This window comes from Rutidosis leptorrhynchoides, chromosome 8 (genome assembly GCF_046630445.1).
Source record: "Rutidosis leptorrhynchoides isolate AG116_Rl617_1_P2 chromosome 8, CSIRO_AGI_Rlap_v1, whole genome shotgun sequence".
In the NCBI taxonomy this organism is placed as follows: domain Eukaryota; kingdom Viridiplantae; phylum Streptophyta; class Magnoliopsida; order Asterales; family Asteraceae; genus Rutidosis; species Rutidosis leptorrhynchoides.
Window position 1 is genome coordinate 41,359,908 of NC_092340.1, and position 23,393 is coordinate 41,383,300.

The window sequence follows — 23,393 nt, forward strand, 5'->3', positions numbered from 1 at the left end:
TGCATGCCTAGACCAGTACAACCTGCATTTTTTTTTCTGAAGGGAAGTTCTCTAATCTTAACCAAATTTGATTATATTTAATTTTCCAAATTATATTATATGATTCATCAATTTATAAATTCTACCTCGATCTATTGTACTCGCCTATTACATATCCTATCAATAATGATATATGACCCATCACCCACTTAGTTATCCATTAATCACCATCATCATTCATCATTATTGTAAGCAAGTGAAAGTCAAAGTTGACTATTTACTCACGGGATATTGGACAACGACTTACTGAGCTAGTCAACCAGTTTTGGCTTTAATTCCAAGTCTCCAACTCACGCAAGTTTTGTAGATATACTTTTTTATATAAATTCCATAAGAATTTTACATTCTACCCACACAAAACCAAACATTAATGACAAACCTTAACAAGCTTTTACTCATCAGTGTAGTGCTTTCCGGTATATCAACTTGTACAGTACAAGTTACCATAACTGCTGATCAAGCAATCCGAGATGGAGATACTCTTGTTTCGGCCGATGAAACTTACGAGCTCGGATTCTTTAGTACTGAAAACACTCGAAACCGTTACTTGGGGATATGGTATAAGAACATATCCCCACAAACCGTGGTGTGGGTAGCTAACCGGGAGACACCAATAACGGATTCGTCTGGTGTCTTTAAATTAGACACCAATGGGTCCCTATTGGTTATTGCTGGTAGCAACAACACCATTGTTTGGTCATCAAATAATGACCCAAGATCTCTCACGACCGTCAATCCGGAGGCAGAACTTCTGAACTCTGGAAATTTGGTCGTGAGGGAAACGGGCCAAGAAAGTTTTATTTGGCAGAGTTTTGATTATCCTGGAGACACGTTTCTTCCCGGAATGAAATTAGGGAAGGACTTGGTTTCAGGACGAGAGAGACGGTTGAGGTCGTGGAGGAGTGTCGATGATCCTTCATCGGGTCAATTCGTAGCGCTCATGAATACTGATGGATTCCCTCAATTGTTTGAATATCAAGGGTCCATTCCACGCTCGAGGTTTGGACCATGGAACGGTGATACGTTCAATGGTATGCCTTTTCATATAAACGCGATACTTACGCACAAATTTGTGTTCACTGATAAAGAGGTGTTCTATAGATACGAACTTGTGAACAGTTCAGTCATATCACGCCTCCATATGCTTCCAGATGGAAGCGTGTCACGACTAAACTGGAAAGACCGAACCAAAGAATGGTTCCTATTTTGGAACGCATACGTGGACATGTGTAGTCAATACGGGCTATGTGGTAAGTACGGAAAGTGCAACCCAAACAACTCACCGGCTTGTAGTTGTATGTGTAGGAGCTATTCGGATCTTCGGATCGATGTTCTAGCGAATTCGTGACGTTCGGGTGTCGATTTAGTCGAACCAATCAAGAATGATTGATTAGATCGAAGCCTAGAGTCGTTAATTCAACTTGGTGGGTTTTTGATATGGTTGTGATTGGAGAGAAACAACCAGGGGACTAATTAGGGTTTATGGAACCATCAACCTACAAATGAAGCCTTTCAACTCCTTATATACTCGTCTTGGGCTTATGTCGGTTGACGGACCCAACTTGTTTGGTTGATCCGAACTCGGGCCTTTTATGCACCAACATACTCCCCCTAGGACCTAGTTCGATCAACATTCATTATTCACTCGAATTTATACACCAACAAATTCCCTTGAGGATCATCATACTCCCCCTCGGATGTGGCATTACATTCAGTTTCACGAGATATCCCTTAAGCACCAATAAACTCCTCTAATATGGCACGTACTTTCTCTCTTCATCTTTATCCTTGTTATATTCCAATGATAATCGCAAGTCGATACAATTACCATGAAATATCATATGTTGAACCTTTGAGTAAAATCTGTAATGACCCGGAATTTTCCGATCAAATTATACTTATGAGATTAATATTTACATAAATTAAACCATACCAACATGATAAGCAATCCAAATTGTTGAGACTTGTGTTTTTGAAAAGAGTTTTACACAACGTTTGACCGTCCAATATGACCGATGATATCACGAACTATATAACATACGATAATTATACGTTTGTGTATATATATGTATTTATATATATTTAACATGATTTAAGGATGGTTTAACATCTCATTGTGTACTAATGACAATGAGTTATAAGTATATTTTGAAACTACTAACTTAAGTTTTCAAAACGATAACTATACGTTACATTCTTTGATATATATACTTATAATCTATAATGCTTATACATGTATCGTATATATAATGTATTTAATCACTTTTTAAGGACTTAAATACATAAAACAATATAAGTATATTCACAAAAGATAGCTATATTTGAATTCTCGTTCCGTTTCCTCAAGATTTCTATACGTATATCTAGGGTATATGTACCCGTATCATACCCAGGTTCTATACGTATTTACTATTGGTATATACACATCAAATCAACATCCTAATCAATATTATTACTGCCCTAGATATGAGGTAACTAGGATTTGTCAAGTAGTATGAATTATTAGTAAGAAAACAAAATTAGGAATCCTTTTCTTTCTTTATAAACTAAAAACGTTTTTATAAATGAACATCATTTCTTCACTCCATTTTCTCATATCTACACCCTCATTTATCTCTCAAAATACTCCTAACTTCATACTTGATCATCTCCAAGCATTTTCCCCATCATTTAGCTTCAATTACAAGCCTTAAACACCATAAGAAAACTCTTTCAAGAACATATCAAAATAACCACCCATTTGAAGAAGTTTACTTCCAACCTTTTGATCTAACTCCACCACTCTTTGATTCCAAGATTATTTCTTATCTTTTGCAGTAACTTTGTCCAAGTAACTTGAGGTAGTAACCTTGTTCATAATCTTATTCAATTCATATTCATATAGCTATCTTATTTTGTGGTATAAAATTTTAACAACAAGAACATGGTTTGAATGATTTCAAACTTGTTCGCAAACTAAATGGATCCTTCTAACTTAACTTTTAAAACACTTTAAGACCTGTAATATATCATAATGATATGCTAACCTAACAAAATATAACTTGGTTTTACAAAGAACATCTTAAAAACTGAATCTACGTCGTCAGAGTGCAACCGGGGGCTGTTTTGGGTTGGATAATTAAAAACCATCTTGAACTTTGAATTGGAAGTTCATGTTCTGGAAAAATGATATTTCTTATGAATATGTTAACACATAAAAATTTCATGGTTTAACTCAAAGTGTAAGTATTTTTAGAAAAATGATCATTAAATGTTGTTTTTATAATGGAAAATGATCACTTTCATAAGTTTCACCAAAGTTTGACCTATAACCTATAATTTCGAATACAAACTAAGGTATTTTCAGTTCATATTCTTAAAATTTGACTCGATCCAAGGAAGTGGCAAGTTGAACCAACAAAAACGGAGTTGTAATGAAGAAACTACGACTAAAACAAGATTGGGTATCCGAAGCTAGTTTAGTTACGAAAATATTTGGAGAAAAAGTAAATTAATCATATCTTTTCTAATTAATATGATATTTTATATATAATTACTTATGATTTGATTTTATATATTTCAGGACCACCCGTAAACAACACGAGAAGATTAATCATAAGACCTCATGATTGTACACAACACGTCATTTGACAACACTGTACTTTATGTACGCAACACGTCATTTGACAACATGGTACCATGGGTCGAGATTAATTCTGATCAATACGAATATGATGGGGTCTTTATTTATTTTATTTAAGTAACTAATTGTGGACCACTAACATCGGACTGCTAACTACGGACTAAGAAAATATTAAAAGTATTAAAAGTATATATATATGTAACGATTACTTAAAAAGAAAATATGTTGATATATTATATATATGGTTAGGTTCGTGATATCTATCGAAGACCAAGTCGAATTAAATACCTTCAAGGCAAAAGTGAGTTTCATTTGCTCCCTTTTTAATTGCTTTTGCAATATATATTTTTGGGCTGAGAATACATGCGCTGCTTTTATAAATGTTTACAAAATAGACACATGTACTTAAAAATATATTCTACGTTGAGTTGTATCACTGGCATATTTCCCTGTAGCTTGGTAACTACTATTTACATGGGTATTGTAAACGCGAATCCTGTTGATAGATCTATCCGGCCTGACAACCCCAACCGGACTGGACGACCAGTATTCAACGGTTGCACAGTACTTCATTTTGGTGACTACACTTGGTACGGTGTAGTGAGATTTCATAATAAAGGGAATATGCGACGTTGATTAAATGTTAAGTATGGTTACCAAGTGCTCAACCACTTAGAATGCTTTACATACACTTGCGAGTGTATTATGTTTATGATTATGAAATCTTGTGGTCTATTAACATATTGAAATGATTGTTATGATAAACCTATGAACTCACCAACCTTTTGGTTGACACTTTAAAGCATGTTTATTCTCAGGTACGAATTAAGTCTTCTGCTGTGCATTTGCTCAATATAAGGACATTACTTGGAGCCGATCATTGCAATGGGACCAAATGTTGATGACTTCGTCCAGGTGGATTAGGCCGGGTCCTTTCAGTTGGTATCAGAGCGGTGGTCGTAGCGAACCAGGTCTTGCATTAGTGTGTCTAACTAGTAGTTGTTAGGATGCATTAATGAGTCTGGACTTCGACCGTGTCTACATATCAAAAGTTTTGCTTATCATTTCTAGTCGAAAATCATCTGCTTAATTACCTGCTTATCATTCATAAGTCTAGACACGTTTTACTGCATTTACTGCATTGATAGTGTATAGACGAATTCTTATCTTAGCATATCTGTTATTGCGAACTTTGACTGATATCTTTTCAAAGATTCTCCGTAATTTACGGAATTTTGGTATTATATATACATATGTAAATTATGTATTGAAGAGTACCAAATCTAACTCCTATAATCTATTCCATACCAAAAATTCATTTTCCCCATTATACAAGATGGATTCCGCAACTAGTTCGAATTCTTCAGATTCCGACAGTTATGCCGATATGAATTTCCATTCGGGCTCCGAAAGCAGCGTCACCGGAATGGATCAACCAATTTCCCATCATCTATTCTGGATGAATTGGGGATGGGTTCGTAATATACTAAATCACTGGAGACAAGAAGAAGGTGATCCATTCCATCCACCAAATTTCCCTCTTGGCGATGAACCTGAAGCACTTACCGGCGAACCTATTCGAAACACCATTTTCTCTCTCATTTCTAGAGTATCTCATCACGATTATATACTATCCCATATTACAAATCTTGTTCATTCGCTCGCTCCAACCGCCAATCATCCCGGTGTACTAGCAGAAGTTAACGAACTTCGCGCTAGCATGACGGCTTTGGAGAACATGGTGCGAAGGTTGCAAACACCGGCAGCAGCACCAGCAGTATAATCAGCACCACCATCAATAAAATCAACAATACCATCATCACCACTAACAAACAACATCCGCATCACACGTCTCGACATCATAATCTGTCCCACAAACATCAACATCATACGCACCATTGATACTAAGGAGTACCAACAATAATGAACGATGAAGTATTGATCCATGATATTCTGCGAAGAATATGTGGTTTCAAAAAGTTTTAAAGATTTCTTATTCTAGCTCAAACCGAAAAGCAAATGAGATTAATATCATATTAACTCATTAAATTCATGATTTCATCTGAAGAAAATATATATGTATATATGTTTTCATAAAGATTGTAATTAAAAGTTCTTTTGTACAAAATATTAATGGTGGATTTATTTTTTTTAACGGGTAGGTAATACCCGAGGAATAATTAGATTTCATCTTAATAAGTTACATTGTACATTCGTCGAAGCTGATTCAACAGTCATTTACTATCCTACTTACAACCACCGATATACGTATCCGTTCACCGCAGAATAACCATTTTCATTCAATTTCATATTTGGATTTTGACTTCCCAGAATCCAACAAGTGGCATATGAAGAAAACATATGACAAAATAAAATCTGTTAGAAACAAACAAATTAACTATGAAAAATTTTGTTAAGAATCCACGCTAACTGTTCCAGCTAACTGTTCCTAGCTAACTGATTACATTTTATTTATCGCAGTTTATTTATCGCAATTTAATTATCGCACTTTTATTTATCGTCATTTAATTTCTGTAATTATTTTACGCACTTTAAATATCGGGACACGTATACAATGTTTTGACATATCATATCGACGCATCTATATATATTATTTGGAATCACCGTAGACACTCTATATGCAGTAATGATTGAGTTCTCTATACAGGGTTAAGGTTGATTCTACAATAATATATATAGTTTGAGTTGTGATCGAGTCTGAGACGTATACGGGTCACGACACGTATTAATTAATTCGTATATTATATATTAAACTATATATGAATTATTGGACTGTTACTGTGGACTATCGACTGTGGACTAATGACATTGGACAATTAAAATGAATTAAAATATTGATTATAACATAGGAAACTAAACATTTCTTCAAGATTGCCACTTGATTTCATCTTAAACCTCATTGTATCTCGACGATTACAATCAGCGTTCAAATCTATCATGATTCTTAAAAACAACTCAACCGAGAGGATAAACCAACCGCACTTCATCTACGGAAGAAAAGATTGATGCATATAGTTATGCACCTGAAAAACCCTCAGAAACTGAGTAAACGTTTGACACGTATCTATTCTAGTTCCTTTGACATTGTTATTACCGAAGATCGTTTTGCAATCCCTTTCCAAAGTAGCTAATTTTGTCACAGCTCCAGCAAGTCAACTCCGACTTTTCATCCGAAACAACTTTATTATAACCGCGATATATATGCGTACTCTTTATTGTTACTGGGGAACCTTTTATATTCCACAATATTACCATCAGCGATTAATCATTCTAAAAACACAATTCTCCTGAAACTACCTCGGTTTGATAACCGATGACCCAGATCAGTTAACTTTGAAAATGCTGACGAAGCAGCATGTTGTAGATGATCTTAATGGCCAAAAGTTTGATGATAAAGAAAGGAGTGTTAGGAACGCTCGATAGATAATTTAGTACCGAAAAGCGGATTATGCGAAACTATGAAGAAAGCCGTGGACAAATCACAAAGAATAAGTTTGCCTTCAAAGAATCCAAATGATTCTGTGCCTGCTGAAATCATTAGCAAACATCTTAGTTCTCATTCTAAACCTTCACAGACAAATCTTCTTCATCATCCATTGATATTAGAAATTCTAAGATATTCTCGAATGTTCTATTATAAATATCCTCCATATTTCTGGCGATATTTTCACAACTATTCTTATCTGAGATCATTTATCTCTCTGTAATATCTGCAACATAAAAGAAACTGTGTTAGTTTCTAAATTCTGAAACCTTCGAGTTTAAAATATGAATGTTTTGAAGTAGTGTTGGGAACTGAAGCATGGATTAGTATAATATAATGACACTTGATCAACGTCATTATATTACAGTAAGTCATGCTGAGTTTCTAATAAAGCATGATGATTTATAGTACCGTCATCATGTGCCATTTACACGACTCTTACATTCTATCTGATCTCTAAACATATCAAAAGAATATTTTTCTGGATGACTCGGTCATCTCCAGGGTATTATGGTAATTTAACAAATCAAAATCATTCTATTACCATTTTCTTCTTAGAGCATTAGCTATGTTCATTCTGAATTTCATATCTACGAATTCTGGACGATTACTCGCTTGACTCGAAGTCGGGAAGAGAAAACGAAAGCATGAAGCTCCGAAAAATAAGGAAGAATATAAACTCCGATAATAACCCTGAAATTACAAACCGTGTATATCGATGCAGATAGCAATATAGAGACACGGGAGAATTAGAAACACTATAAACACAAGAGTATAGTAGAAGTAAATAGATTCTTCTGGTGGTAGATGAAAAAGAAGAATGACAGATATAAAAGTTAGGAGTATATCAAGAATCAGGACTGGATGGAGCATATTGATGAATGCTTTAAAGTAAGAATCAAGGGAGAAAGAATAGAAGGTGTGAGTCGTGGAAAATAAGGAAACGAAGGGGTGAATTTATAGTGAAATATCCGACAGAGCAATCGAAACAGATTATTGCATATAATCAAAGAAGATCCTGATTTCCTTAATCACCAAAGAACCAAATCTTATTATGTAAGATTCTCTTTAAATACCTTAAATCCCGGAAATCAATCATAACTACGTCATCGGTTAAGACGAATATATTTTACTCATCTCACTCTTTTACGATAGTCTCATTTATATTCTTCGCATAATCGAATCGTTTTATCTACATTACTAAATGATGATAAAACTCCATTATCACCTTATATTTGTCATGAAAACCTTCTTATTTTTATCCATAACAACCTCTATCAAATTTCGGGGACGAAATTTCTTTAACGGGTAGGTACTGTAATGACCCGGAATTTTCTGACCAAATTATACTTATGAGATTAATATTTACATAAATTAAACCATACAAACATGATAAGCAATCTAAATTGTTGAGACTTGTGTTTTTGAAAAGAGTTTTACACAACGTTTGACCGTCCAATATGACCGATGATATCACGAACTATATAACATACGATAATTATACGTTTGTGTATATATATGTATTTATATATATTTAACATGATTTAAGGATGGTTTAACATCTCATTGTGTACTAATGACAATGAGTTATAAGTATATTTTGAAACTACTAACTTAAGTTTTCAAAACGATAATTATACGTAACATTCTTTGATATATATACTTATAATCTATAATGCTTATACATGTATCGTATATATAATGTATTTAATCACTTTTTAAGGACTTAAATACATAAAACAATATAAGTATATTCACAAAATATAGCTATATTTGAATTCTCGTTCCGTTTCCTCAAGATTTCTATACGTATATCTAGGGTATATGTACCCGTATCATACCCAGCTTCTATACGTATTTACTATTGGTATATACACATCAAATCAACATCCTAATCAACATTATTACTGCCCTAGATATGAGGTAACTAGGATTTGTCAAGTAGTATGAATTATTAGTAAGAAAACAAAATTAGGAATCATTTTCTTTCTTTATAAACTAAAAACGTTTTTATAAATGAACACCATTTCTTCACTCCATTTTCTCATATCTACACCCTCATTTATCTCTCAAAATACTCCTAACTTCATACTTGATCATCTCCAAGCATTTTCCCCATCATTTAGCTTCAATTACAAGCCTTAAACACCATAAGAAAACTCTTTCAAGAACATATCAAAATAACCACCCATTTGAAGAAGTTTACTTCCAACCTTTTGATCTAACTCCACCACTCTTTGATTCCAAGATTATTTCTTATCTTTTGCAGTAACTTTGTCCAAGTAACTTGAGGTAGTAACCTTGTTCATAATCTTATTCAATTCATATTCATATAGCTATCTTATTTTGTGGTATAAAATTTTAACAACAAGAACATGGTTTGAATGATTTCAAACTTGTTCGCAAACTAAATAGATCCTTCTAACTTGACTTTTAAAACAATTTAAGACCTGTAATATATCATAATGATATGCTAACCTAACAAAATATAACTTGGTTTTACAAAGAACATCTTAAAAACTGAATCTACGTCGTCAGAGTGCAACCGGGGGCTGTTTTGGGTTGGATAATTAAAAACCATCTTGAACTTTGAATTGGAAGTTCATGTTCTGGAAAAATGATATTTCTTATGAATATGTTAACACATAAAAATTTCATGGTTTAACTCAAAGTGTAAGTATTTTTAGAAAAATGATCATTAAATGTTGTTTTTATAATGGAAAATGATCACTTTCATAAGTTTCACCAAAGTTTGACCTATAACCTATAATTTCGAATACAAACTAAGGTATTTTCAGTTCATATTCTTAAAATTTGACTCGATCCAAGGAAGTGGCAAGTTGAACCAACAAAAACGGAGTTGTAATGAAGAAACTACGACTAAAACAAGATTGGGTATCCGAAGCTAGTTTAGCTACGAAAATATTTGGAGAAAAAGTAAATTAATCATATCTTTTCTAATTAATATGATATTTTATATATAATTACTTATGATTTGATTTTATATATTTCAGGACCACCCGTAAACAACACGAGAAGATTAATCATAAGACCTCATGATTGTACGCAACACGTCATTTGACAACACGGTACTTTATGTACGCAACACGTCATTTGACAACATGGTACCATGGGTCGAGATTAATTCTGATCAATACGAATACGATGGGGTCTTTATTTATTTTATTTAAGCAACTAATTGTGGACCACTAACATCGGACTGCTAACTACGGACTAAGAAAATATTAAAAGTACTAAAAGTATATATATATGTAACGATTACTTAAAAAGAAAATATGTTGATATATTATATATATGGTTAGGTTCGTGATATCTATCGGAGACCAAGTCGAATTAAATACCTTCAAGGCAAAAGTGAGTTTCATTTGCTCCCTTTTTAATTGCTTTTACAATATATATTTTTGGGCTGAGAATACATGCGCTGCTTTTATAAATGTTTACAAAATAGACACAAGTACTTAAAAATATATTCTACATTGAGTTGTACCACTGGCATATTTCCCTGTAGCTTGGTAACTACTATTTACATGGGTATTGTAAACGCGAATCCTGTTGATAGATCTATCGGGCCTGACAACCCCAACCGGACTGGACGACCAGTATTCAACGGTTGCACAGTACTTTGTTTTGGTGACTACACTTGGTACGGTGTAGTGAGATTTCATAATAAAGGGAATATGCCACGTTGATTAAATGTTAAGTATGGTTACCAAATGCTCAACCACTTAGAATGCTTTACATACACTTGCGAGTGTATTATGTTTATGATTATGAAATCTTGTGGTCTATTAACATATTGAAATGATTGTTATGATAAACCTATGAACTCACCAACCTTTTGGTTGACACTTTAAAGTATGTTTATTCTCAGGTACGAATTAAGTCTTCCGCTGTGCATTTGCTCAATATAAGGACATTACTTAGAGCCGATCATCGCAATGGGACCAAATGTTGATGACTTCGTCCAGGTGGATTAGGACGGGTCCTTTCAAAATCTCTTTAGATACCCGGAGAATTATACTCAACAATCTTCAAAGCGCACCAGTCATCAGATTAACCCTAACTTATGACTGTTGTGACTTCAGGTTCTTCAATCTCTTCAAATCTTCTTAGAAGCAGCGGAATTTTAAGATTTGACATTGTTTGGCCCATAAATAATCAGACGATTCTGATTACCCCACAGTAACTTCTATTTCTTTCTAAAGCTTCATAACCTGCACATGTAAACATCACAAAGCACAATGACATATATAGACATGAGCACGTTAGACATAATCAATCTCTCATTTCTTTACAATCATAAACATTTAGAATATGCGAGACAATCAATTAAGCAACTTCATTCCTTTCTATCACGTACGCCATTCCTTTACTCTCATCAGAACTTCAGAAGCTCTAACTTTAACTTCTTCTTGCAGTGAACATGGCTCGTACGTATATCAACTTTAACAAAATGTTGGTCATATAAAACATTTATCTCAAACACACACTGGTTTAACCATTTTGACACAACATTCTTCACAAACATTCAAAATAAATTGTTTAAACATTTTCAAAACACATGAATTTTCAATCAGCAAAACATTTATTCGCCTTTCACACAAACTCAGCTTCAGTCTGATACGTCAATTTGAATTCACATGAGTAACCAAAAAATAAATAAGACAGAAAATATTTTTGAATTTTCTAAAATTTATGCTAAAAGACACTAAAAATATTTTTGCATTTTTCATAGTATGAATGCATGTATGAAAAGTTGATGCAATTACGCTAAAATACTAACAAACATTTTAACGGAAACAAAATCACATATTTTTGCGAGATGTTGATCTTAACATGGAATCAATACTAAACTATAGTAGCAAATCAACTTCGTTCAACTCTTAGGATAAAGTACCTACAGATTAAAACTCTGATTATAGATATCAAGTCACATTAAGCCTTCATATTCTTTCCTCATAGACATTTTGATGATCATATTGATTAATTACTTTAACATATTGCTATGCTAGATTAGATCATAGAATCAGTCCTCATTTGAGATTGCACGATGTATCAGGTAGTCAATTGAGCACTAAAGTCCAGACGTTGTCCGTTATCACTAGCACATACATTTGATCTAATTGATCAGGAGGTACTCTCACAGTATTTTGAATATTCCTGTCAGCCTTGAGCTTCTACCTCAACCTATACCTTTAATTTAGATGGCTTGGATAGATCTCATAGTATTTTGAATATTTTGAGATGTGCATACACAAACGCTATAAGCCCCATACTTTTCATCTGTGATAGCATAACTTAGATTACATATCTGTAAATATATTTATAGCTTCCTGTCTTAATGGGTATATCTTATATCACAGGCACAAGGATGCTCGGCAGTTTAATGTGAACTCCTGGATCAACAATCCAAGCCACGCGAGAGCGGCACACTATGAATGATTTGAGATTTGAGCACAAATCTTCTTTAATTATGGGAACTCTCCTCATTATCTTTCTTCTTGATTGATTTTGACTTGAACTCTTCGTCTTTGAACATTTGAATATTGTTTTCATCCTGTTGAAACTTGACTTGAACTTTATGTAGATGCTCATTGACTTCATAATTACTTTGGATGCTCAAATCATTCATAGGTGTTCTCCCTTAAAGACAAGGACGGCCCGTGATGGTCGGATATACTTTTAGACATTATTTTCGAAATATATTTACCTCTATGTAAGCTAACCTTTCTATGTTTGGATTCAAGCATAGAATTTGATATACAATATCTGTACAAAATATCCTCACCTTGTATTGATCACTTGAATATCCTAATTAGTCATCAGACTCAATGGTAGAGCAAATTTTGATTATTGCTTGGGGATATTCGTCGCCAAATATGTCCAGTATAAATCTCAATAGGGAATACCCTCACCTTCTGTTGATTACCTGAACAATTATTTCTAGAATATGCACACGTGATAATTAGGTGACTACCATTCAACCGCTGTAAATCTTTCCATGATTTCCTCATCAAGATATTTACATGATTATGAGTGTGATCATCTCATTCTATGATTGAGTCATAAGGCTTAATAGTACTTGATATGAATAATCACTGATTTAATCTATATTACTTACTATATGCGCCAAACGATAAACATGCAAGTTCAATAATACATTCATTTTCCAACAGATAGATCAACGGTTCATTTTCAAGATTTTTTTATTTTTTTTATGAATTTTTATAATATTATGATTTTTTTGTATTTTCTGATGTTACCATTTTCTCCCCCTAAAATACTAAAACCGAAAATCTTTTTGGCTTTTTGGATTTTATGCAATCAGAAAATAAAATGCAATGCGGAAATTTAAACTACCTAACATGCAAATGTAAACAAATACAACAAAGAAAACATAAAAAGAGTTGGTTACTCATTTGACGTTTCGTTTCTGGGACGATATCAGACTGATTTTTGACACCAAATGACGTTATTACACGGGTTCTACAATGAATTATGTAGAAGCCAATAACATACATTTCGATTCAGGTTGCATACAGAAGTATATACAAGCCATTCTCCTGGGCAATTCTGTGCGGATCGCCCCATTGTCGACAATCCAGGTACTATCAACAAGGTTAAACAACCATGGTGACCTGCACAAGCTCAAAAACAATATTAGTTCAAAGTGGGAACCCAAGCCCGAATGGCAGTGGGTTTCCCGTCGACACCAACAACCTGTAGATCCACCCATTTTCCAATGGATCCTGACGGTGTCATATTCACATCACTATCACTAGTACTACCACCTCCCTCAGATTTAGATTTCCAGACACGACGCTTAGATTGTGACTGTTTATGATAAAATGGTGTTTCATTAACATCAATGGGCGTGGAAATCTTAACAGTTGGAGAAAAAACACGGTTCTTAATAGGTGAGGTTGAACGATTTTTGAAAAATTTGTTGTTCTTCCATTTTGACCTAGACAAATTTTCATTAAATGTTTGGTTCAGGTCAACCTTCCTATATGGTGTACGAGACCTCTTTGGACAATTCCATGCAATGTGTCCTAATTCTCCTGAATCAAAATATGTTCTACGGTCAGCGAATTTACCTGAGTAATGACCTGCTCTCCTGTCAAGTCTACATTCGTGACTCAAAGTTCGTCTATGTGGAGGTATGTACCTATTTTCGACGTTCGGAGTCTTTATGGGGACCCCAGGGATAGTCTTGTATTCTAGGTCTCCTTCCTCAGTAACTTGCTTGGCCACTGGATTGTGATCAGACTTAACCTTGAATTTTGATTTAGACTTAGAGGACTTGGATCTAGTAGCTCTTATTGGTTTTAACTTAGGTCTATCAACAGGTTTTGACATAATCTCCTCAACTGTCTCATCATTTGAAAGAACTTCGTCAACAAACTTAGGAACACTGCTAGTCTTAGAACTCTCACTCTTAAAAAGTTCTTCAGGTGGTGGAGTAAGAACATACTCATTTTCTAAGTTCAGTCCTTTCTCATACTTAACTGGTGTTTGAAACACAAGCTTCTCCTTAGGATTCCTAGACTTCTCAACTTTTCTTGATATTGGTTTCTTACTAGCACTAACCCTACGAGCATTCTCAGGATTTTTCAAAATGGTGATGGGTTTAGTCACAGGTCGGAATGGTTTGCCGTCTTTCTCAGTGTCAATATCAGTATCTGACTCTGTTTCATAAACACTTTCTAGCAGTTTCTTAACCTCTACCTTCTCACTCTTATCCTTAAGGTCAACTGGTGTCTCCTTAGACTCACCATATTGTTGCTCAACAATATCATCCTTACACTTCTCACTAGGCTTCTTAAGATATTCGTTCATAAGAGGAGGCGCACACTCTTTGTAACTAACACCTTTCTGTTTGTCATCCTTAGGAGGATTTGAGGTCTGTAGGACATACTTTGATCTCTGCCAATTGTCAATCCTAGCCTTTTCAGTTTCATATTTTATCTTAAAAGATTCCTTTTCTTCCTTAAGGCTTTCTATCTGATTCAAGTACATAGTAATGACTTTCTGATCATCTACAACTGTTGCTTTCAAGTGTCCTACCTGATTCTCTAAGGCCTTAATAACATCAACATAGTCTTTTTGCTTATTAAGGTAGAAAAGTGCATCATCATAATTCTTCTTATTTGTCTGATTTTCAAGACTCAAATTTTTAAGTTCAAGTCTAAGATTCAAACAAGTTTCACAATTAACAGGTATTTCACTAAGTTTAGAAACTACACATTCAAGTCTAGCTATTTCCTGTTCAAAATCAACACATTTAGAACAAACAGAAGTAGATTCATTGCATACCTTATCATTACTCGACGTGTTGGCCATGAATGTACAGTCGGTAGTCAAGTTCGAGACCTCAATTTCAAACTCTGGCCTAGAACTGTCTGACACTATCTCCAGCTTCTCAATTTTAAACTCTGGCCCAGATTCAGACACATCGTTTATCTTAGAATCTTGAAGTATATTCCCTCTAGTACATTGCTCCAATTCCTTCTCTATCAACTTGGATATAAACGAATTAAGAGTAAGAACCTTGTTGCAAGCCCATGCTCTTGATTCAATCTGCTCAATGTATTGATCCCATTTCCGTGGCAAACCCTCTTTTAAAACTTTAACAGCTTTAGATTGCGTCACTTCGATTCCGCAAGTTTTCATTTCAGACAAGAGATGACAATACCTCGCTATCGTATCTTCTAAACTCTCAGTACTCCGCGCCGTAAATCTTTTCCATTCATGTTTCAAAAAAATTTCCATATTTTTCTTCATTCCATTATCCATCATAATTATCCATCATAATGACTAAACCTTTTAAATCCTTAAAATCAATTTTCTATGTCTCTGACAAACAATTTACAAAAAGTTTATTAATTGAACTGATAACTAATGTAGCTTAACAATGGACAATGAATCACCCATTCTATATGTTTGGTTGTTAGTTGACCAAGATAAGCCAAAAGGGGTCCACCTTATTTGTCTTGTACCAATCAAAAACACCCTCCTTGCTTTCTTTCTTGTTTCTTCACGTGAGTAAGAAGGGAGGTGGGACCAAGTAGACTACACAATTAGACAACACTTTTTTTTGTTTGTTGACCAAGGTTAAACAAGAGATGGAGCCCACAAGGGTTGAAATAATTGATTAAATTAACTCTCTTGCTTCTTGTTTGTATCGACCAGAAATAATCCCAAGATGGGGTCCCTTGCTTTTTCACAAAAAGATAACCTTCTCTTTTCCTCTTGAAATGAGTCTTAACACAATCCAAACCAATATCTAAACCAATAGAAGTATACTGTTACTTCTTCTTCTACGCAAGAACACACAGCAGAAACAGAAACAGAGTACACATAACAACCTGCAACTTAAATGTTTTTTTTTAAAAAAAAAATTCGACTTAATTTCTTTGATTCTTCACAATCGATCGTCAGAAACAGGAGTGTTGATCGACATACAACTATCAGTCGACGATCGGGCAGCACTTCGTTACAATTTTAGAAAATTGGTATTATAGACGATCGGTCGTGCGAGTCGTTTCAATCGGTTGAGTGAATGAGACTATCGGTCGAGGGAGTGAGACGAACGGCCGAGGGAGAAAACAGGGTGTTCTTGGTGAATTTTGCAGAAACCGGCGGCGGTGGTGGCGTTTTGTGGCGGTCGACGGTAGAAGAGGCTCAAAACATGGAATTAGGAGCTAAAAATTTGCAGAAAGATACTAGACACGATTTCTAACACTTCTACATTTTTAGATTTTCCAAAAACACTTTAAAACTTACAAATCCGGTCGATTTAAGAACGAAAAAATTGGATACAAAACTCAGATTTCTTGATGAATAGGAAATGAAAACAAAATCTGTAAATTGGAGATTGTTTGTACGATTACCAGGAACGTATATCACTGATCAATTCGAACTTTAACACCCTAAAATCGGATTTTTCAATTATTGACCCAAAAACGTGAAAATACCCAAAAAATCAATTTTTTTAACAACTCAAAAACGATTTTTCGCTGCAAACGATTCGATCCTACAACCGTACGCGCTGATACCACTTTGTAGGAGCTATTCGGATCTTTAGATCGATGTTCTAGCGAATTCGTGACGTTCGGGTGTCGATTTAGTCGAACCAATCAAGAATGATTGATTAGATCGAAGCCTAGAGTCTTTAATTCGACTTGGTGGATTTTTGGTATGGTTGTGATTGGAGAGAAACAACCAGGGGACTGATTAGGGTTTATGGAACCATCAACCTACAAATGAAGCCTTTCAACTCCTTATATACTCGTCTTGGGCTTATGTCGGTTGACGGGCCCAACTTGTTTGGTTGATCCGAACTCGGGCCTTTTATGCACCAACAGTATGGAAGGGTTTGAACCACGAAACCCAAATGAATGGACCGCGACTGAGTGGTCAAGTGGTTGTCGTCGAAAAACACCTTTAAATTGTCCGAATGGGGATGGTTTTCGAGTGTTTAAAAACGTTAAACTTCCAGACACTCGGAGATCGTGGTATAATAGAAGCATGACGTTAAGTGAATGCGCGAGGGTTTGCAAGAACAATTGCTCGTGTACGGCCTACGCGAACATTAATGTAACCATGGGCGGAAGCGGATGTTTGATATGGTTCGATGATTTGTTGGATGTTCGAACGGTTGAGGAAAGCCAAAATCTTTACGTAAGAATGGCCATATCAGATTTAACAAGTAAGTTTACATTTCATATCATATCGATCATTTAATTGTTTACAAGGTTTGAGTCGATCATTTAATATATGGGAGTTGATACGTACACCACTTACTTTTTGCCATACACCACCAAAATTTAATTTTGGACTATTTTACCCTTTCTCATAATTAATTTAGGGAAAAGAGCCTTGAATTAGAAGGGTAAAATAGTCAAAGATTATAGTTTGGTGGTGTATGGTAAAAAAATAAATGGTGTACGGATCAACTCCTTTAATAAATAAGTCATCGACAACATTTTTCTGTCACAAACTGATGTTATTTTAAAGTCATATGTAGTACGGAGTATATAGTTCAATAATGATGACTAGCAGACAAATTTTGAATCAGGCTGACAAGGTGCCCAAGTGATCAATATTGACAACTAACGATTTTGTAAAGGGTAATGATATGTACACAACTTAAAATTGAAAATTGTTATGTACACAATTATCATGTTTTACAGTGCTGTACTGTACAGCACTGTAAAATATTATGGTTGTGTACATAACAATTTTGGGTTGTGTACATATCACCTCCCGTTTGTAAAACTCCGTATTTATTTTTAATTTTCCATATAAATTTGATTAAAGATATATTTATTCGATCTAAATGATACCCGTAAAAGATTTTTTTCTTTCTATAAATATAAAAAAAAGTTATAGAAAAAGTTTTCAAGGCAAATAAAATAATGCAAACAAGGGGCGTCTATATGTATAATAACTCTTATGTAAACTTTAGGAAATCACACTAAAATAACTAAATAAAATATACAAAGTTTTATAAAGGCTCATCCAAACCGTTGAGTTTTTTTTTTTTTTTTTTTTTTTTTTTTTTTTTTTTGAAAGGCAAATATTTTTAAAAAACACAAAGATTACAATACAATGGGGATTCTTACATGCTTGAATCACCCATGAATCACACGAAACAATTTAGAAATACACGAAATGGGTGCTAAGGGAGCAACCCGACTAACTATACATCACGATAATGTTCTTGGAAGTAGTGTTCTTGGAAGTTATATGAATATATATGATCTCAGAGGTTTATTTATTATGAAAAAATTTTAATTTTTTCTTCCTTTTTTATACTGTTATATATATATATATAAAACTTTATGTTAGCATTTGTAAAAAGATTAAATCTTGACATTTAAATGAGATTTTAACCTTCAATTTCAACAATTGATTTGGATTACATGTTATATTTGTCTCTCTTTTCACATCAAACATTGATTAATTTGAATTTTAAACAAATGATTATATCTTTAATCACTGATTTGGTAATTGATAATGCAAATAAAATTATTTTTTTTCATATTATTATTCTTACTTTTATTTTATTTTATTATATTATATTATTTAATTTTATTTATCTTTATTATTATTAAGTATTAAGTACTAATTCCGCGAAGTAACTGCCGGGAAAAAATAAAATGTATAAAAGTAATACGAATTATACATAAAGTTGGACTTTGTATTGGGTACATCAAACAATATTTTCTAGCACAACCTGTTTGGTTTTTATCATTATTAACTTGTATATCTTGCTCTTGTTATGTATACCAGTTAATGAATCTACATCCAAACCTACCTCCAATGACAAAAAGAGACAAAAAATCATACTAGCTTTATCAATTTCTTCAAGTCTTGTTATAGTGATCTTGATTTTAGCAATCCTGTATAACAAGAGTAGGAAGAAAAGAAGACTAAGCGAAAAAACAGGTATGCTTTCCATCGTTTTTGATCGGGTAAATATAATACTTTCTCCGCTTCAAAATAAATATTTCATTTTGACTTTTGAAAGTTTTTTTTAAACTTTAACTTTAAATACATTTTTTCTGTGTGTTATATGATATTTGATGAAAATTATATGAAGAAAATGTGTCCCAATATAGTTTCGTTAGTATAACTCTTATGAAGTATTATATAACAAAAAAAAAATATTTAAAATCAAAAGTTATAAAAAAAAAACTTTTAAAAGTTAAAATGTGACACTTATTATGGGACATGTAGAGTATTAATTGGTATATATTGGGTACAAATCAAAGTTCCACATCAATGATAAAAGAATATAATGTCTACATGAACTACTTACTCTATCACTAAATAGTACAGTTCTAGAGTATTAAAGAAGGGCTTATATAACAGACATGTTAAGCTATGATGGTCCTAACAGTAACATGTATAGATATGGATACAAATTATTTGAAAGCTAACTGAACCATAACTCATGTTATATACTCGTAATACATTGTCGTTGTAGATGAACCGCTTCAAACTGTCGGCGAAGATTATTCCATGGAAAGCGAAGATGATGATACAGAGTTAATATCTTTTAGTTTGACTAAGATATCGAAGGCAACTAATGATTTTGCTGATGACATGAAACTTGGAGAAGGGGGTTTTGGTCTTGTTTACAGGGTAACTACAGTAACTACTATTTATAAGAAAATTACATTCTTGATTAGTAATTGTGGATGTTAACGGATTGTAATTAATATTCAGGGTGTATTAGACGATGGGCGAGAAATAGCTGTGAAAAGATTGTCAAAAAGTTCAAGACAAGGGCTTAATGAATTCAAAAATGAAGTTAAATTCATTGCAAAACTCCAACATCGAAATCTTGTAAAGCTTTTGGGATATTGCGTTCAAGGAGATGAAAGTAACTTAATTTACGAATACATGCCAAATAAAAGCCTAGACACGTTCATCTTTGGTACGACTTTTTTACTTCAAATTATTGATATATATTGTTTCTGGTTTTAAAATATAAAACGGTTCATAAAAAGATAAAATGGTATAACGTTGACCGTTAACGATGCTGTTAATGTGGATTGTACAACTTGTACAATCCAAAAATTGTCATTTTAAACTCAAAATATAACAGCTATATATGTACTGTGTATAACACTTTTATGTACGCTAACAATGTATTTAGAGGTTGTCACTGTACTAATCCACAAATATAAGGCACTATTATTAATGAATTAAGAACAACCGTATATCTAAATGTTTTCTTTTACTAAAATTTTACGTCCGACAGACAAAATGAAGAGTTTAACGTTAGACTGGTCTTCTCGTTATCACATCATCCATGGGATTGCTCGAGGGCTTCTTTATCTTCATCAAGATTCACGATTTAAGATTGTTCATCGAGATCTTAAAGCTAGCAACATTTTGTTAGACGTGGATTTAAACCCAAAGATTTCTGACTTTGGTTTGGCAAGAATGTTCAAAGAACATGAGAACGAAGCAAATACAAATAACGTGGTTGGAACTTTGTAAGAAGACAACTTGAACTATACATGATAAGTCTTTCTATATGTTTGCCGCACTTATCGTATGCTTAATTTCCATAAAATCTCTGTAGGGGATACATATCGCCGGAGTATGCTGTAGACGGGACTTTTTCAGAAAAATCAGATGTGTATAGTTTTGGAGTTCTTGTTTTGGAAATTGTAAGTGGAAAGAAAAATAGAGGATTCACTCGTGAATATGCAAGTAACAACCTTCTTGCACATGAAAGTTATATACCTATAATTCATACTAAATTTTATGGGTGTTGATTGATTCATCTTCGATTTTCCCAGTTTATTCATTTCGAATTGTTCGGTTTTAGATTCTTTGGGACAAAATCCGAAAAATAAACTGAATCTGAATTCAAATTTCAAAAACAAAACAAAACAAATTCAAAATGAAACTTTAATTTTGTTCGGTGTCGAGGAAAATACTAACGACTGTTGGGCTTTGACATTTGGGCTAAGTATTCCTCATATTTGGAAACTTAAATATAAACCCAACAAATCTCCCCCTTTTCAATTATTGTTGGGGTGACCTTCACCCCTTTCCCACATCGGTTGGAGAGGCAAAAACAAAGGCCCTTATATGTGGCTTGATACCTCTTCCTCACAGGACGCGTTTTAAACCCGTGAGGGCAGTTGAGTTGCTGGTGGCTCGCTGTTCCCAAAGCGGACAATATTCTGTGGTGGTCCTGGCTTCTGTCTCCGTTGCCATCAACTGGTATCAGAGCCGGGGTTACCACACCGATGTTGGGGGGGGATTGTTGGGGTGACCTTCACCCCTTTCCCACATCGGTTGGAGAGGCAAAAACAAAGGCCCTTATATGTGGCTTGATACCTCTTCCTCACAGGACGCGTTTTAAACCCGTGAGGGCAGTTGAGTCGCTGGTGGCTCGCTGTTCCCAAAGCGGACAATATTCTGTGGTGGTCCTGGCTTCTGTCTCCGTTGCCATCAACAACGACAACCCTTAGGGTTGTCGTTAAGGTTCATAAAAAGCTTGTACAATTTAATAACCGTTACATCAAAGTCAAACATAACCGTCGTGTATAAATTATTTATGCATCTTAACGACAACCCTTAGGGATCTTGTTAACATTTTCTATATAAGTAATACATTTTATTATTACTTTTTTCTCGATTTTCAATTTTATCGAATTCAACTGAGTAAAACTGAATAAAAAATCATATTCATACTGTAAACCAAATCGAAATGATCCAAAAATATAATTTAAATTCGGTTTGTTTTTAATTGGTTTTCATTCAGTTTAGCTTTTAAAATAAATCGTTTAAAACCGAAACTGAATACCGGTATAACAAATTATCACCCATTTGAAAAGATTATTGTTGTCGTTGATTCATCACTTGTATTTAGGCATGGAGACTCTACTAAGAAGGCAAGGCTCGTGATTCGCTTAGTCCACATATGCACAACTCATGTGTAGACTCTGAAGTACTTCGAACAATACATATTGGTCTTTTATGTGTTCAACATCATGCGAAAGATCGGCCAACAATGGCGTCTGTAGTTTTGATGTTCGATCAAAATTATGATGCCTTACCTCGACCTAAACAACCTGCATTTTTTGTGTTGGGCGGTCTGCCTAATGTCAATCTGATATCCATCAATGATATCACCATGACAGCGTTAGAACCTCGATAAGATGTGTAATTTTTTGCGTGTCAATTAAGGTCCATTTGGTGACCATAAGTGTGTTTTTTTCTGAGCTTAATGCAATTTAACACATAGAATGTAATAAAATCAAGACCTCAAAATAAATCTAAAAAAAAAAAAAAAAATTGAAAATCACATTATAGTCAAAGTGTTAATTTGATGTCTTTCAAATATTACTGTAAATCATTTGTTCTTCTAGGTGAATCGTTGTAATAATATTTTTAGTTTAATACTCCATGTACATATGATTTGAATTTGATTAATATTAATATTCTAGCTTGTAACTTGCACATAAGCTGTTTGTTCAAAGTCCTCAAAGTCCTCATATACAGACTACATAAATTCCAAATTCCAATATTACAAGCAATAAGGCATCAATGTACAACTTTCACAAGTTTTTACTCTTGCGTTTTTTTGTTTTCCATTTCGACAACTACGACCATACAAGTAACCCTAACCGCTAATCAGGCCATCCATGATGGCGATACACTCCTCGACGATCA

General features: G+C 33.9%; 1 pseudogene; it reads left to right on the forward strand.

Annotated features, from left to right (window-relative positions):
• The first annotated feature begins 409 nt into the window (after window positions 1-409).
• Window positions 410-22,878, forward strand: LOC139862576 (G-type lectin S-receptor-like serine/threonine-protein kinase At4g27290; annotated as a pseudogene).
• Window positions 22,879-23,393: the final 515 nt, after the last annotated feature.